Genomic DNA, 16,591 nt, shown 5'->3' on the forward strand with positions numbered 1-16,591 from the left:
AGAAAAGCAAAATGGTCTGAAATCTGAAATGGGATCCAAAAGCACAGAGTCTTGTCACAATGACACCTTCCATGTTTGTCTGCAATTCTAGTTTTAGAAATAGTGGCTTAGGTACTTTTTTTTTTTTTTTTCCTTTCTCCTAAAGGAAGAGTGGATATTTGCTTGCTGCGCTATCACTTCCCCCATTTCAAGTCCTTTCCTTCCACTCCTCTCTCTCCCTCACCAGCCCCCAATAGCAAAGCTATGTGTCGGAGTGAACTAGCAGCACAGCAAACTGATGTAATGCTCTAAATCCTGCCCAAACACACACATGAGCGCACAGATTAATATTACATTAGAAATAAGCTTAGAGAGAGACATACTTGTTTATATTTTTGACAAATGAGAACATCATCAATGCTTGACATTTTTTGCTCAACATTTTTTGCCATGCCTCCCCTGAAGGATCTAAAGGCTATGGTGCTGCCTCTTTCTCCCCTGCTCCATTTCCTTGCTCATAAATTAGGACTACAGCCTGAAACACAGTGAACGCCTATTTGCTAAGCTTGTTTTGGACGCTGCTCAGTGACAGGCTTTTAGGTGTGTTGTAGCTACACTAGACCAAATTCATTCTGGGACATATAAAAGCACTTACAAAGAAAAGACCTCTTGAACTTTCTGAAACCAGTACAGGCATGTCCCAAATGCTAATGGGCTTTTACCCTTGAGAAGTAATAAAGATTTTCCATTATTTACAGTCCCCCAGAAATGCCAGCTGAAGTCACTGTCCCATTGTGCCAGTCTCTGAAGTCAGGCCCCACCCTCCAGAGGTTTCTTCTAAACAGACAAAAGGTAAGGAAAAGGAATTATCATCTTAATTTGTAGACGAGACAGAAAAAAATTACTAGCTCGGTTTCTTCACAGCTATGCCTAGATTAGCAGACTTAAAAGAGCTTTCAGGTATGTCTCCTGGCTGCTTTTTAGCTTCATATCCAGGCCCAACACACTCTGGCTTCTGTGAGGAGAAAACACGAGTGCCCAGCATCGGTGGGAGCCACGACCTGCTCTGACCACATGTTCGATCTTGACACCAGCACTTTGATCTAGACGCTGTGACAGAAACCAGCAGCCAAGTCAGAAATCACACCTAAACCTCAACTGCAATCCAACACCACCTTCACAGACGGGAAAAGGCTCATCTTGTATTTGGTTTGTAAGAGGGTTACAGCTCGCAAACACCACTGCAGCACCAAGGGAAGGCTGCAGTTCATCGCATCCTCCTCACCCAAAGCCAGCTAGGTGTGTGCTGCAGGTCATAAGGCTGAGACATAAGCCACTCTAACAACCAGGACCCTTTTCCCTCACTTTTTAAACACCTGATGTGGCTGTGTCCTGCTCTGGATATGCAAACCCATGCAGCACTGCACCTCTTTGACACTTCCCTTATACATGCACACCTCGCTGTTCTGTGTCCAGAGAGTAACTGCATCATTTCAAATGGGTTTACTGACATTCTTTTGCCACAAGGGATGCATCAGGGTAAAAAACAAGTGGCTGTATTTTGCTGTTAATCCAGAATACCAGAGTTTCAAGACAGTGCTTGAAGGATGTGGGGCTTCACTCTCCACTGTCTTGTATGACTGATCCATTCAAAATGAGCATCAGAATACTATTGAGATCAGAATAAGAATGTTCAAGGTTCTTACTCCAAAATTTCACACGAATAGCAACATCTTCCATAACAGACAGGAGGTTATGTTGGGACAAGTGCAAGAGGCCACATCTGGCATGCAGGGTCACACGACAGACTAAGGAGCCAAGGCACTTGGCTGCATCTGGGGAACATGGGACTGCACACAAAGCTCTTTGAAATGCTGGGTGCCACGTCCTGCGGCTCTGAGCACTGTAACCTCACTGTGCTCCTCCGTGCCACATCACGGGTCGCAGCTCCAGCTGCCTCTGGCACATTGGGTGATGAGAGGGAAGCTGTAGCTCTGTGCTGCCAACGTACATGGTACAGACTTGACTGTAGGGAAGCACCAAGCAGGAGCCAAACAAGACTCGCACGCTAAGTGAGCACAGCCGATTGCTTGCAAGCAGACCTGTCCCAGCAGAGGCACGGGCAGTCACACACACGCTGGATCACAATCCTTACCCCAGCAGCATGGCAAAAGGCTGGCAGACACCATGGTGCTTCCCCAGGCCACCCAAGTACAGAGATGCAAGAGTTAAACCTCCTTCCAAACAACACTAAACAATCTTAGTCCCTATTTACGATCATCATACTCTCCCAAAGTGAGATATAGATAGATAGATAGATAGATATAATCACTGTCAACAGCTTGCAAGGTAGTTTACTTGTGTTATCTCCACAGGGTAACTGATGGGAACACTGCAGCCCAGGCAGCATACCCCAAAACACGGAAGAGACAGACCAGTTTAAACCCCACAACCTGGCTGACTCTCAGTGCCTTCCTACTCACTACTGCCAACACCAATATGGAAATTTAAATCATAACAGACAAGCCTTCTCCTAGGGAGTATCAGTTATTCTGCTCTGTTTGGAAAGGAAAAAACACATGCCGTGGGTATGTCCGTTCATATAGCCTTCAATACATTAAAACCTGAGGTGTACTTGTAACACAAGTAAAGATAAATAACTGTTATTGTCTACAGTTACACTTAGTAATTAGATTATTTTTTAATTAATTGATGAACAAACACTACAAGTTAAAATGCCTCAGCCCTAGGGTAAATGTAATTTCCTGATTTTTTTTTTTTTGAGGGGAATAAATTTAACTTTTAGTCTATCATCACCCTACATTCACATTGCTCTCTTACACCAGACAAATGGAAGATCAGCCTCAAAACATCATCACTATCATCACTAATGGCCAAATCTCAGTGCATTAGTCCCCCCAGTAATCCTCCTACAACTTCAGAAACCATACTGAGAAATTCCTTAAAAACAAGACCTGTATCAGCCGAACCCTGATTCTGTACTCCATTGCACAAAGTCTATACAACCATCACTTACAAGCCAAAGAGACCAGCGCAGGAGCAGGGTTAGTATAACAGACAAGAAAACTGGTCCCCTTGTCCAAACCCTCCCTTGGCAAGATCTGAAAGTTTGCTGTCCTCTGCTCAGCTATCCGTGCTGTGCAGCACAATGTGCTGGCTAGCCTTCAGCTGCTTTTGCTAACTTCAGAGCCAACGTCCTGCACACGTACAGAACTGATGTGTGGCTCTGAATGCAATGAAACTTCAGCATGGTACCCTCAAGAAAACATCATGTGCAATGCAGAACGCAGACCCTGGCTGAGTTTTTACTTGCAGTTGGCGTAGGTTAATCCAAGCTGTTTGAAGCCATTTGCACAAAATATTTAGCTTTTTTCTCTGCTTGTGACTTTCTCTAAGCACGTTACAGAAGCAGGTTGAAAATTGCTGGTTTTTTCTGATTGGAGGTAGGACAGCCAAACTTTTATAGTGCTTCTGCTTTGGAATAAAACCATTTTGTGACCAAGCAGGAGTTAAGTTTCTCACTTTTGCAAGCCTTGTCAGCAGGACCCAGGATATTCTTTCCAGGTACATACCTACTCGCACCCATCTAGACAGAAACAACTCCAGCACAGGGAACAGACTTTCCACCTGGAAGCACAGTTACTAATCCAGCAAACTATTTGCTAATAGCTCTTCCCACTACTTGATCAGCTTTGCTACTAGACACATAAATCATTGCCCACACTTAGCACACAGAATGTACATACCAAGGCAGTGCAGAATATTAAAATCAATCTACAGCTTCATCACACCATCAAGAATGAGACTTTTCAGTGGGACAGGGCTTGAGAGCGAGCCATGCAGCAGTGTTGCTTTCCCCAGCAGCTGTGTAGGATCTTACCCAAGCACAAAACTCAGAAAAGCAGAGGAAGACTCACCAAATATCTCTTACTCTATATACATCCCCCAGCCTCACCCGAGAACTTGCACTCACCAGCCACAAACTTCTCTTCTGTTTTTTCAGTACTCTGTCCCCAAACACATTAAAGTGTTAATGTCCTGGCAAAGAAGAAAGCAAATACATCAGCAAACGTTAATGGACAGGATTGTTTTCTGTGGCTGTAAATACCTGGCTGTGTATGCTGATACCACCTGGCAAAAATAATTAAGTACAAATGCCCAATAGAATTGCAGATTGTAACTTGAATAGGAGGAGATTAGCCAGTTTTCAGGTGGCCAAAATACACTCATGCACCCATACACGCGCGAGTACTACAGAGTAGTGTGGGTAGGTGTGCTGAAAGAATCCTGGCTAGTGCAGCAGCCAGAAGGTCAGAAGCAGGCAGGAAGGTTTGAACTGGTGACTCAATTAGACCTCTCCGTGAGATACGGTGAGGGTCCTTGCAGATACAAGAGACTTAAGAGGAGATATCGCTATCTCTCGCATAAAGGCAATAAGCATGCATGTTCCTGACATGCTGTCTGCTTTCTCAAGCATCATCCGGAGTAATTTTTAACCCCTACTTCACCCCAATGTTTTAAGAGCAGCACCCTGCAAGATTCAACAATGCATTTTCCTCTCCGCATTCCCCGTCATCTTGGGTGTCAATAGGGTAAATTGCTCAACCCCAGGCACCACAGACCCATACACTGGCCCACCTAAAAAGACACCAGAAAGCAATAAATGCAAGATCTTACTGGCAGTCCTGCTGCAACAATGCCGGTAGAGGACAATTCCAAGTGAGAGGAGAAAGAGGGTCTGGAGGGAAACTCTCCCACTGTCATGCAGCAGAGCCGATTGGAGGATGGTGTTGCTGGGCTATAGGCGTAAAGATGAAGTAAACTCCTTCCCAAAGGAATCCAGCTCCCAGTTTTTCTTCCCTTCCAGAACCATCCCTTGAGAGAAAAAATTGTATGACCCCCTGAACCATTCCCCTCTCACTTTGCCCTAGGCTGGCACTGCCAACATGCGTGTGATCATTAAGCTAATCCTTGGCAGTGGCGAGGCTTAGCTCCGTAGGGAAGGGGTTAAGCCGTAGCAGCACAGCCACTGGGGAGTGAAGACGTTAGTTTAAACTGACAAACCTAGTCCGCTGTAAACAGAGGAAACAAATCGCACGAAACAGCGGCCATTAGGACGGTGCCGTCATTGCTTTAAAGCAAGCAAGTCAATGCCGACCCCCAGATCTGTGGGAGGGAGCTTACCCCTGACTCCTCATTGCTCCGTAACCAGAGGGGAGGTGGGAATGCTCTGCCACCAGAATCCGCTGACACACCGGTAAACTTGAGCAAGAAAGACGGCAGGAGAGAGTGGGAGAAGAAAAAGGGGTGGAGGCACGTCTGACATGTTTGTACAGTGCCTGGTTCACCTAAGCTGCCGAGTTTGATTTCAGGGTGTGGTAGCAGATGGGACACAGAAGCACACGGCGCGGGGAAGCCTCAGATTCCTGTTCCAAGGAAAACGACAGATGCCAGCAGCAGAGTCTCTTGGGACCACCTTGCCTTCTCCTCACCGTCTTCTCCTTTTCTGGTCCCTAGAGGGAATGAGAGAGGGAAAGAGCTCAGTCACACGTGGGCACCGAGGTTTGCTGGGTCTCAGGCAAGACCCTTGGGGAGATCACTTCCCATTCCCCTCCACCCTTTCTTACACCACCACCCCCCCACACACACTTCACTGCTGACTTATTTAAGCTCTGACTTGCTCGTTAGCTCTTCTCTCGGCTCCACAGCCTCGGGGCCTTGAGCTGCTGCAGCTCCTAATGAATCCCCACATCTCCACCCGTGTCACCTGGCTGCAGATTTCAGGACCTGCCACCAATTCCTTGTCATTCCCAGCAGAAAAGCTTTGATTGCCTGCTATATGGCTGACCTATAGAAGAATTCACCAATTTATTTGCATTGCAGATGAGCAGCACATGACCTGGCACTTTTACTCTTCCCCAGTCACTCGGCATGAGTCAGTGCCGCCAGGTCTGAAGTCTGGTATCACCCTATAATCCTGTTGCCTTGCCTCATGCCTCAGGGTTTACCCACTCCTGGAAACAGACATTTCCATAAGTGACTTGTGTTCAGCAGGACACCGGCTCCATCACTTGCAGTGGCGGATGGGCATAGGTAGAAGGGAGCACCATTAGAGGACATGCTTTGGGGATTACAGCCTGGGACAGGTCAGAGTTTATGGCAGTAAACCCATTAGCTGCTCTTTCTCCACTGCAAATAAAGAGGGCTCTTGGCCTCTCCAAACCACTAACAATGCTAGCTTAACCCTAAGATATTTTTAGGTCCAAAGAGCAGGGATAAAAGCTTTACAAATCCACCCCTGTGATTTTTTTTAAGGTTTTTTTTTTAGCATTGGTTTTGTTGAACTGCCCTTAAAACAAACAAATGAATGACATGATACCAGTAATCATTAGGCTGTCATCATTTCTGCAGGAGCGGCTTGTCCAGCAGAGGCAGGCCAGCCCCGTGACCTCACCATGTTCCCCCATTCCCATTTTCCTTCCTATCCATTCAACCTGCCTAACTAGGCTGCAGTATCTTTGTACAACAACTAGAGTCACAGATCTCGCCGGAATGCACAATATCTACAGCAACATGACGGAGAAGGAACAGAACCGGGGTTCATACAGAGAACGTAAAGGAAACCCTGGCATTGTAGCTGATGGTCTGAGATTCATAATCCTCATTTCCAGAACTGTTAGCTAAGCTGTGGAAGGCTGTTTCCTGAAAGTGCCGTCACCACTTCTACCTTAGACTGCAGGTCCTTGCCTGCCAGAGCCTGCCAAAGACATGGAGTTTCCTGCCTGCTACCTCTCAGCAGCATCCCTAGGGTATAGGAAATAAAGGTAGCCAGGTTCCTTTCTGTCTGGAGATTAGCTCGTCTCCTCCAATGGGACAGGCCCCATAGACAGATGTAACCAAAAAAGGGAAAATTCTCATTAACAGTAGTAAATAACAAACTAATCAAGAGAGAGGGGCAGCATTCTTTCTCCAAAAGACTGGAAATTGCAGGGCAGAAGCAGCATGGTGGAGGACCAGAAACAAGGAAACAGAGCACAGTCCTGCTAGGTGTGGAAGAAACACCACTGAGCGCACACAGCCATGGTCATCTGCTCATCTGGGCTTGGCTGGTGTGCCAGCCGGCAAGAGTCTGCACAGCGACAGCTTGGGAGTGTCACGGAGAAGCATCGTTTATATTCTACAAGGAGTCACCCAGGCTTGGAACTGGCTTCAGATTTGCATAAGTATTATATTTCATGGGCTTACATGCTAAGACAGTCTTCTAGAACAAGACACAAGTTCTTTATAAATGGAAGAGCCTGATTTTACTTGTCAAGACACAAGCTTAGATGAAACCAAGGCAGCTTTGAGTTGGTGCGAACTTCTGCTGCCTACAATCTTAATGAAAATTTAGGACATTTTCCAATCTTTCTATTCACAAGTTTGGTCCCAGCAGTCCCACACACTTTGAAGAAAAATTTCCCAGTGTAAGTGATGCATCTCTATTTTTCTCCTTTAGCAATTGTCCCTCTATTAAACATTTCACTGCTCCTTCCCTGCCCACTGCTCCCTTCTTACCTAGTGAATTGCACAAGATAATATAAATAATTATGCTCACACATTTATATAAACACACGCATACACACCCCGCTCCTCCTACGTTTGCTATACTCTGTGTTGCTCATTCAGGTCCTGTCTCTTAGCTATAGCAGCCATAACTGGCAAGGAAGAAGTGCTGCAGGGTACACTGGCTAAATGCTTGCATCGCAGACTGCCTGATTTATCTACACAGCAAAGGCCATTCCATACTCCATGTCCCCTCCCCAGACACAAAGCGTAGCAAATTTCAGATCAAAACTGCTGATCTTGCCTCTTTTCTCACCCTGCCCATCCACATCACTGCAGCAGGAAAGCACCAGCACCTCGTGTCCTGTGCTGTTGCTGCAGTAGATTCAATATAAGCCCATTTCACCTCTACCAGAGCAGAATTTTGAGAAAGAAAAAAACCCCTTTTCAGCATTTTACTATGCCAGAAAGCAAAACTGGGCATTTCTAATCTTAAAAAAAAGAAAAAAAATTTTGAGACATCAGTGCCAACTCTACCATATACAATGTCTTTTTCTACTTCAGCCAAGAGAAATGTACACAGCCACCCATTTGGAGCTTGTGGGAACTGGGCATGCTGTTAAGAAAAATTTAACCTGCTTCAACAAAGCTTCCAAGAGAGACCTAATACCAAGGCACAGTAAATCTGACACACTCAGGAAATTCCAGTAAGAACTAAGGCAATTCCACCTGTGGAGCTAGGCTGTGGTTCAGAGCTAGACCTTCTAGCAGGGCTCCTCTGAACAGTGGGATTTGCTAGGAGGCACAAATGCATGGCCATCAAAGCAGTGTGGGCCTTCTCTTTCATGGCTCTTGAAATCCAGAGTAAGCTGGCCAGGGACGTGAAAAAATACACCAGCAATTGGGACAAAGGGGTCACTAGGAGAAAGGGTGTGTTGCAAATTCACAAAGCATCAGCATCAACCCGTGGGAGGAAGCGCAAGATAGGAATCAAGTCTGCAAGTCTCATAATCAACACATGACATTAGCCAGGACTGGAGATAAGGAGGGCGCAATCCAGAGGCAGTTTCGCTTTAAATAAATGCTTACAGCTTAGCTACCTTTCCCCAAGGCTATTGCATTCAGAGTGAGCAGAAAATTTCAAGAGAGCACTATTTGGATTGCCAGCTCTAATGTTAGGGTTATCCTCCTGCTTACTATGTATTGCTGACATTATAAAGGCAGCATCCTGGAAATCGCAGCAGGACAAAGCTTCATCTGCACTCCCAATGCATGAGCTCATTCAGTCCGCTTGAAACTGTCTCCAACATTTACAGCCTAATCCAGTTCACATTTTTTTTTTTGCCCAATTCAAAACAAAAACCCAAACACACCACAGCTGAAGAACTGGAAGTTGTTTTAGAGAGTTCATCACCTCTGCCAAGTGCTGTTATAGACCAGGACACATCCCCACGCTCAAATGTGGCAGGGCAGTGTCATGCTCGGGGTCCCTCTTCACCACATCCCCACCGACAAATACAACGCATGCTGGGTCACATGAAAGAAGAAAATCTGTGCTGCTTCAGGCTCTCAGCAGCAGCAGGGCAGAATTACAGCCAGCTCTCCTGGGCCAGGCAACTCCAACGGTGGAGCAAAGCATGGCCACCAAGAAAGCAGCACAGGGACCTGCAAATTCTGCCAGGCTGAGAACGTTAAGCTGGAGCAGCGAGGGATGAGAACATAGGCAAGAAAGCAGATTAAGATTAAAGAGAGAAAACAGAAGACTCTTTAGAAATTTTAACTCCCACACTGATGAGAAGTTGAAATTGAAGCTCAAGAGCATCACCTGAACACAGCACATGCTATTTTGCTACTGGTTAAATTCCTGTGGCTTGGTAGACATTCCCTGCAGATAATATCAATGCAGCTTGGATCACAGCCATCTCACACTTCTTCCAGATCTTTTACTTGCAAAAATTCACAGACATATTAGGTTATAATAGAAGTAACGTCATGCTCTACCAGACAAGTCTATGCCACCCTCCACAAAAGGTGTATCTGCTGCTTCCCACAAAAGTCAGGGCTATCAGCCCTGCAATGGCAACATCACAGCAGAAAGTCAGCGTAGCCTACCTTTTCCACAGCTTCACCAGGTCACCTTGGGAAAGTCATTTTGCATACTGGTAAAATGACTGTGACAATGCTTAACTCCCACAGAACAGAGGCAGCTTAATCTGTCGTTTTTTCAAGCGTGCTGCAATCCTTAAAGATGCTATAGAAATGCAGATTGAAATCCCTGGCTGACATAAGACGAATAGAGACTACAGCTTCTGTTCAGAATAACTAGGTCAGTCAGCTATTGCAAAAGTATTAACCAGAATTCAGAGAATTCCTAGTGGCTAAAATAACGGTAGCAAAAGTCTAACAACATTTGCAGTTATTAGTCACTCTCTACCTCTGAGTACATTATTCAAACCCAACTCTCAAGAGCCCAGAATAATTTGAGGGCTGGAACTTGTGCTTGTCAAAACCCAGCCACGTGGCTCTGTGCAGTGCAGGAGGCTCCCGTCCCACTTGCTGCCATGTGGAGGCAGGGAACAACTGCCCTCACAGACAACACAGCCTTAAGCAGCTGAACGCATGTAGCCCATCTGAGAGCGCTGCACCGTTAATCCTGTGCCAGGGAACGGGTGTCACGGTCACCCTCCCAGCAGCAGCCACCCTACAGCAGGTGCAGGAGGGTGCTGTATGGGTACCTTATTTCAGGGGAAGGCTGGTAGAGGCAGAGAGCAGCTGCTTGAATGGAATCCAAGGAAGAGAAAAGAGGAAGGGCTGACCATTGCAACGGGGATGAGCGTCCAAAACTTTATCTCTATGCCCTCCAGGGGATGAGTATCCAAAATTTATCTTCAACCCCCTCCAGCTGCTGAAACTGGAGCAAGCATTTGCCTTCCTCTCACTGTTGAGCACCGCTGCTCACCGCTCATTCATACTTTTATACTGTAGCTCGTTTCCCCTAGTTGTGCTGGTACCACTGTGCAGCTGCCTGCAGACTACACCATGCAGATAACCAATATAACCACTTGCATCAAAAAGTTTTCGGTTTTACTGGAAATGGGAGGTAGGTGAAGGGTTAAACCTGTAGCAGCTTTAATAATAATAATAGTTTTAAAACTCAGATTCTTTCAGCAGCCTGGCATACAGTTCAGCTGCACAGTCATGCCACCACAACTCAGAAGCCAGTGACCAGCAATGCAGGAACAGGGCCATCTTGTCTTGCCACTGAAACAAGCACGTCATAATACTGTGCCCTCAGCTTCCCTTATCTCCGTGAGCTGTGAATGCGGTGGAGTCCACAGGACAGGGTGCAGAGGGTTAAATGGTTATAATCACCACTTAGAAATTTATTTATGTAGCATAAAAAAATACATTAGCTATGACATCCTTGTCTTGTGTACTAACTTCTACAGCAGGGGGAAGAGAAAAAGTTGTTAATTGCTGCCTCCCCTAAGAGTGATTTTTGGCCTTTCCTGCTGGTACCTGGAGAAGCCTTTTACATTCTTTATCCTCAGCTCTCTCCTCCGGTCTTCATTCAGGCTGCAATTTATGATAGCCTAAACACTTGCATAAAGACAGAATAAGGTGCTGGTTGCTCTGGGGCACACTGTTTCAGCAGAACACAGCCTGGCAGACACATGATGAAGCTTCCAACCACCATTTCCTCCATTTAAAAAAAAATCAAAACTACCCAAAACATTTGTGCGATTATTAATGCTGTCAGATTCCACAATAAGAAACTAAAACGTGTACACAGTCAGGCAATGCGTGTTACAAAGAACTGAAACATGCCAGCTGTTTCTGGTATTGTAAAAGCATTTTTATACCAAAACCCTACTCCATGATTGACGGAGCCCAAATTAAACAGTCATACAGTCCACCTGACCACATGGACCTGCTGGCATTTGGCTGCAATCATAACAAATGTCCTTCCTTTGAACAAGTCTGGGTCCCACTGGCTGCTGTAAGGGGTCAAACCATAGTGGAACAACTGAACCAGAATCCTCTTCAAGGGAACACCAGAAACTAATCCATTTATACATATATATTAAAATAAATATCTAGTTTCTCAAGAATTATAATAATTAAAGAAGTTAAGAATAGAGCAACAAGAGACATAGCCATTTAAACTGTAAATAAAATGGTATGTCTCCTATTCTACAGATCCAGAGATTCTGAAGATGGCATTGTAAAAATAAGTGAAAAAAAATCTGTTAACCTTCTCCTTAACCATCACTCATCAAATTATTAATTCAAAAAGCATATTTCTTGTTCACGTGCTCTCTGGAGTGCCAAATAAATTCTATAAATAAATGAATTCAGAGAAATGTGTTCATATAAAAAAGTATTAACTTAGTTCATTTCCATATGTGACCTTTAAAAACAAATGCTTGTTAAGACTCAAAACGAGCATTTTCTTGTTTTGTTCTTCAGAACTTTGATGAAAACGGAAAGCCTGGCTAACAGTTGTGCCCAAGTGCTTAAGCAAAGATTCCCTACAGAAATACTTGGGTAGTGATCTGGAAAATTCTTTCATTTCCTTCTTTCAGCAAACAGCAATCTCATCCAAGAACAGCCACAACCCATTATGAAGGTGGTCACAGAAAACAAATTAGAAGTAGCCAGATAATTTAGGTGACCCTGACTTCTAAGAGACTGTTTTAAAAACCTACCTTTTAATGACAGAGAAATAAATGGCAATGTTCCTTAAATGAGTTATTGGCTCCATTTTTAAGTCACTCGGGCTGCTATTATGCAGATGCTTAGGGAGAACATATTTAGAACTTGGAAAAGAACACAAAAGCCCAAAGAGCTTTGCAAATTCCTAATACAGGAGCAAGCAACAGAATTAGCATTTTCTTCTCTGTTAACACCAAAAAGTGCATATTTTATAATAAAGTGTCAGAAATCCAGAAGTTTCCTCAATAGCAGTTACAAACAGGAGCATCTCGTCTAACAACATCATCTATGGTTGCTGAGGTGGTAAAGATCTAAAGATCTAAACTACTTGTGACATTACTTGATACATTTAGGTTTCTAATGAAATAAACACAGCATGCATTCTCATTTTATGGCCCTAATATTTCATAACAGCATCCAGGTTTGCAATCTGATTTTCCACACCTTTCACTACACACTCAGGAGCTCTGAATTCTGCAAATTAATTATGTGTGTACCCAAAGTGGACAGCTTGCTGTAGCACGAACAGCTCAAAGATGACTTGCCCAGAGACTTCCTTCCAGAGTCAGCTGTAACATCTGTTCTTCAGATCCAATCCAAAGTCCCTTGGAACCAGAGTTTTTTCACTGGCTTCCACAAATGCTAGAAACAGTCTTATTCCAAGCTGTATGTTACCCGAAAGAAGCTAATTTCTAACGTTACTGTATGCATTTATGTACTTTCACGGACAAGGTCCAAAGTAGTCATTATAAAGTGTAACACCCTGCTTAATTCTTCCAGAGGCCAATCATAAGGCTACTATAATTTTAATGAGCACTCAATCAAGACCCAGATGGTTTTTAAAGCCAAATTATCCTGATCTTGGTTATTTTAAGCTCTGTGCCTTCTGGCCACTACACATATTAACCCCTCTGTTCCAGATTAAGGAAAGACTTTCATACATGTTCTCCCCATCTAAACACAGCTCTTCTGCTCCACTGTAAAAGACCCTCAGCTCTTGCTATGCCTTGAAAAGTCATAGCTTTGAAGAAAGACTCAAAGGTTTACACAGGGGAGGAAAAAAACCGTACCCACATCACAGCAGGGAAGACAGTGGCCTGATCCATACTCTTTTGGTAACACAACCAAGGCTCTGCAGCCTGTTTAGTACTGTCTTTACTAAAACATCAAATTTAGAAGAGATTAGCAAGCGAGATCCAGGAAAATTCTCATCTCAGTGAAAAAGGTGACAGACTATAAGAAAACATCATTGTTTATAAGGCATTGTACATTGCAGAGAGGAAAGTCAGAAAACTAGGTGGCCAGCAATAAGATCACACTGACACCACAGACAGTCCCACTTAACCAGCTTCTCAGGGGCGAAACAATTTAGCTCAGAGCCATCAAGCTGACGTTATTAGATCATAGACACACTTGTCTCCACTGAAACTGCCAAGTATGTTTGCTTACTAGTCTGAAACTGCATGTTACATTTTAAGAGCTAAACCATCTTTTTTATACAATGGTGTTTAAAGGACATCTGGATCATACCAGAAGGATACCTGCACACGGCCAGTGACTGCAGTGCCTCAGCTGGGTCTCCACTAGCAATGACACTGCTCAGGGCTGTAGGTCAGCTACAATGATTATTCAGAGCAGACTATGAATTACCTTCCATTATCTACCACAAACCACTACTGCCTTACTCTTTCCTTTGACTAAATTTGGTTTTTTGGGGGCTTGCTTGTTTCCTGCAAAGCACTGCTTTGCACCCGAGTGCCTCATGGATTCACAAGGCCTTCTCCCTCCCACTTGGCAACCTGCAGGAGAAAAAAATACGTCAACCAACTGTTTCCAAAGTGCTTTTTGGTTGAAGTAGTGCTATTCCTTGCTAGAATTTAAGCAAGTGCAGAGGAACATGAATTCTTTTTAGAGAGGGTTTGTTTGGTTGTTTTTTTTTTGGGGGGGGGGGGCTGGTGTAGCTGGGTTCTTTTTCCTGGCTGGGGTAAGTGGGGAGGAAAGGAGGAAGAAAATAAAAAGGTTCTACTACCTGCTTTTCTAGCCCCCAAGTATCCAGGATCTTCTCTCACCTTCCTGCCTTGGGCAACAGCAGTTCTCATTCCAGTGTCCCAATACCTCTGCTCTTTGTTAAATCCCTTTTACACTCATTTGTGTATCTTTTTTTTTTTCTGTATTATGGGATGATTCTTTTTTTTCTTTTCCATTTTTTCTAAACCTTGTCTGCTAAACAGATGGACATCATAGAAATGCCAAAGATGAAATACAAAGAGTAAGAAAAACTGAAGTGTAGCACAATGCAAGCCAGCTATGGAAAAGAAATTATCTTATGTCACTGTATATTACTCAGTTGAGAATGGTTAATGAGCTTATGCTATTTAACCACCTTACCAGAATGGGCATCACAGCTTGAGGAATGCAGACAGAGCTCTGAAATGATTTCACAATTAGAAATACAGAGTGGGAGGGAAATAAGGAAGCAAAAGATGGTTTAATGTCCTTTCTTGCCTCCAGATGCATGACACATGGCTCGGTTGTCCTAAGTCTGGGCCTGAAATACTTATTTTTAATTCACTGAAAACAGACTGACTGAGCAGCAGGAGTGCAAACAGCACACTTAACTTGCCATCATTCGATAAAGCAGAGAAGGAGCTCAGTCTCTGCCTCTCTGCTGGGATTGCCAAGTAAAGCATCAACAGCAGGTTCTGTAACTCAGACAACTCTGCCTTCTGAAATGGCCCAAGAGCTCTGAGGAGCATGTGTTTTAACAGGTTTCAGTCCCTTTTGACTTGAACCACATTTGAACTTCTCAGCAGTGAAAAATCATTCTATCCTGTTACTATTCCTCCGAGCAATTGCACACAGGCCCCTTTTATTATTACATTAGTGTAATTTTGTCTCCGACATTCCCCCGAGAGGAATTACTCATGTCCTGCTATTATTTATTTTACTACTAAGAGCCTAGTTTTTAGCAGTAGTTTTAATTAAATACCAATCCTCCTCCTCAATTAGGATCACCTTTATCTAGCTTGCTGTGCTTTGTATTCTCCACCAGTATCCCTTGCTTCCTTCTACTTGTCCCTCTTCCCACAGTTCTCTCAGGCACTGCAAAAAGCCCCCTCTCCCACCAAAAAGAAACACAAGATCTTACTAAAGAACCATCACATGGAAGGCAATACAGTGCCTAACACTGGTTATGCAGAACAGCAGTTTAAATTGATGTCAAGTGACACTGCCAAAAGCAGCAGCAACTTCCACACCCCCCAAAGCCATGTTGCCTCCTGCCCTGTCTCCTGCACGAGCCCACAGTGTGTTGCTGATACTGTCCCTCTTCAGCTTCCCCGCCGCTCCCCTATAGCCTTGCTTGCATTCCAGCATGTAGTCAGTCCGCTGCCTCCCTGCCCTCTGATGTTGCGTCTCTCCTCTCCAAATACACTACTCAAAGTTGCCAAGACAGGTTTTCTTTGGGAGTTTGAAGCTCTGTGTGTCCACACACTGAGTAAACACCTCTTCAAAGTCTTTGCTGTCCCTGGATAATGAATCGGATCACAATGTATTCCAGACTTTAGTATTCTTGGAAGCTGCCCTAGATTAATGTTTTAAGAGTTACTCATTCATGCTCCCCAAGTGTCAGAGGCAGAACTGATGACTCCTGACTGTGAAGCTGGCAGGAATATCCTCATCTCAACTGTTTCTACAAAGTGGAATCAAACTGCAGCAACAGCATCCAACTGCATTAACTGCTCCAGCGCCTGGCAAAGCCAGCTGCGGAGACAGCATAAAGTTACGCAATGACTGCTGGCACCAAGCACCCTCCTGGCTGTCGTTCCCTGCATGAATACTGGGCACAAGTACCCTTCCCCAAGCAATCTCACCTTCCCACTCTGCAGCCTCCATAGAGCACAGCTTCCCCTCTAGGCACCGCTCCGTTCCTTACCTTGCATAGCAAAGGGAAGAGGCGGCAACAAGTCAGAGATCATTTTAATTTCACTTCTCACAGACTTGACAAGGCTTTTTCCTCCGTCTCAGCTCTAGGTGCAAAGGTTTGCTAACTACACTGACTTCCCTAAACATAAGTTGTCTTTGCTTTTATGAGCAGATTTTATTCCTTTTCCAAGAGCAAAATGGAACTGCAGACAAGTATTAGCTCAATTAGCACGCAAAGAGAAAGGGTAGGCTCACGCCTACACTCTGCCCTGCACTTCCAGGCTCAGCAAGTGCATTCCTTAATGGCTCCAGCACCTTCGTAAGATTGCCGCTCTGCTATACTTTCATCAAGGACTATAATTTATACACCGCAACCTAAGCATACAGTTCTCAGTCTGGAGGGTTC

The 16,591-nt window shown here is 44.5% G+C and overlaps 1 protein-coding gene across 2 annotated transcripts in view; it reads right to left on the bottom strand.

Moving 5' to 3' along the window:
• Positions 1 to 16,591, bottom strand: part of PAK6 (p21 (RAC1) activated kinase 6) — a 42,539-nt gene that overhangs the window by 23,360 nt on the left and 2,588 nt on the right. For both annotated transcript variants that reach the window (XM_055722845.1, XM_027804056.2), the window contains exons 2-4: positions 5,185 to 5,513; positions 4,678 to 4,875; positions 3,974 to 4,038 (exon numbers count right to left, since the gene is read on the bottom strand). The gene's annotated coding sequence lies outside the window, so the exon portion shown is untranslated. The remainder of the gene's footprint in view (positions 1 to 3,973; positions 4,039 to 4,677; positions 4,876 to 5,184; positions 5,514 to 16,591) is intronic.

The sequence above is a fragment of the Falco cherrug genome, chromosome 10, assembly GCF_023634085.1.
Source record: "Falco cherrug isolate bFalChe1 chromosome 10, bFalChe1.pri, whole genome shotgun sequence".
Classification (NCBI taxonomy): Eukaryota; Metazoa; Chordata; class Aves; order Falconiformes; family Falconidae; genus Falco; species Falco cherrug.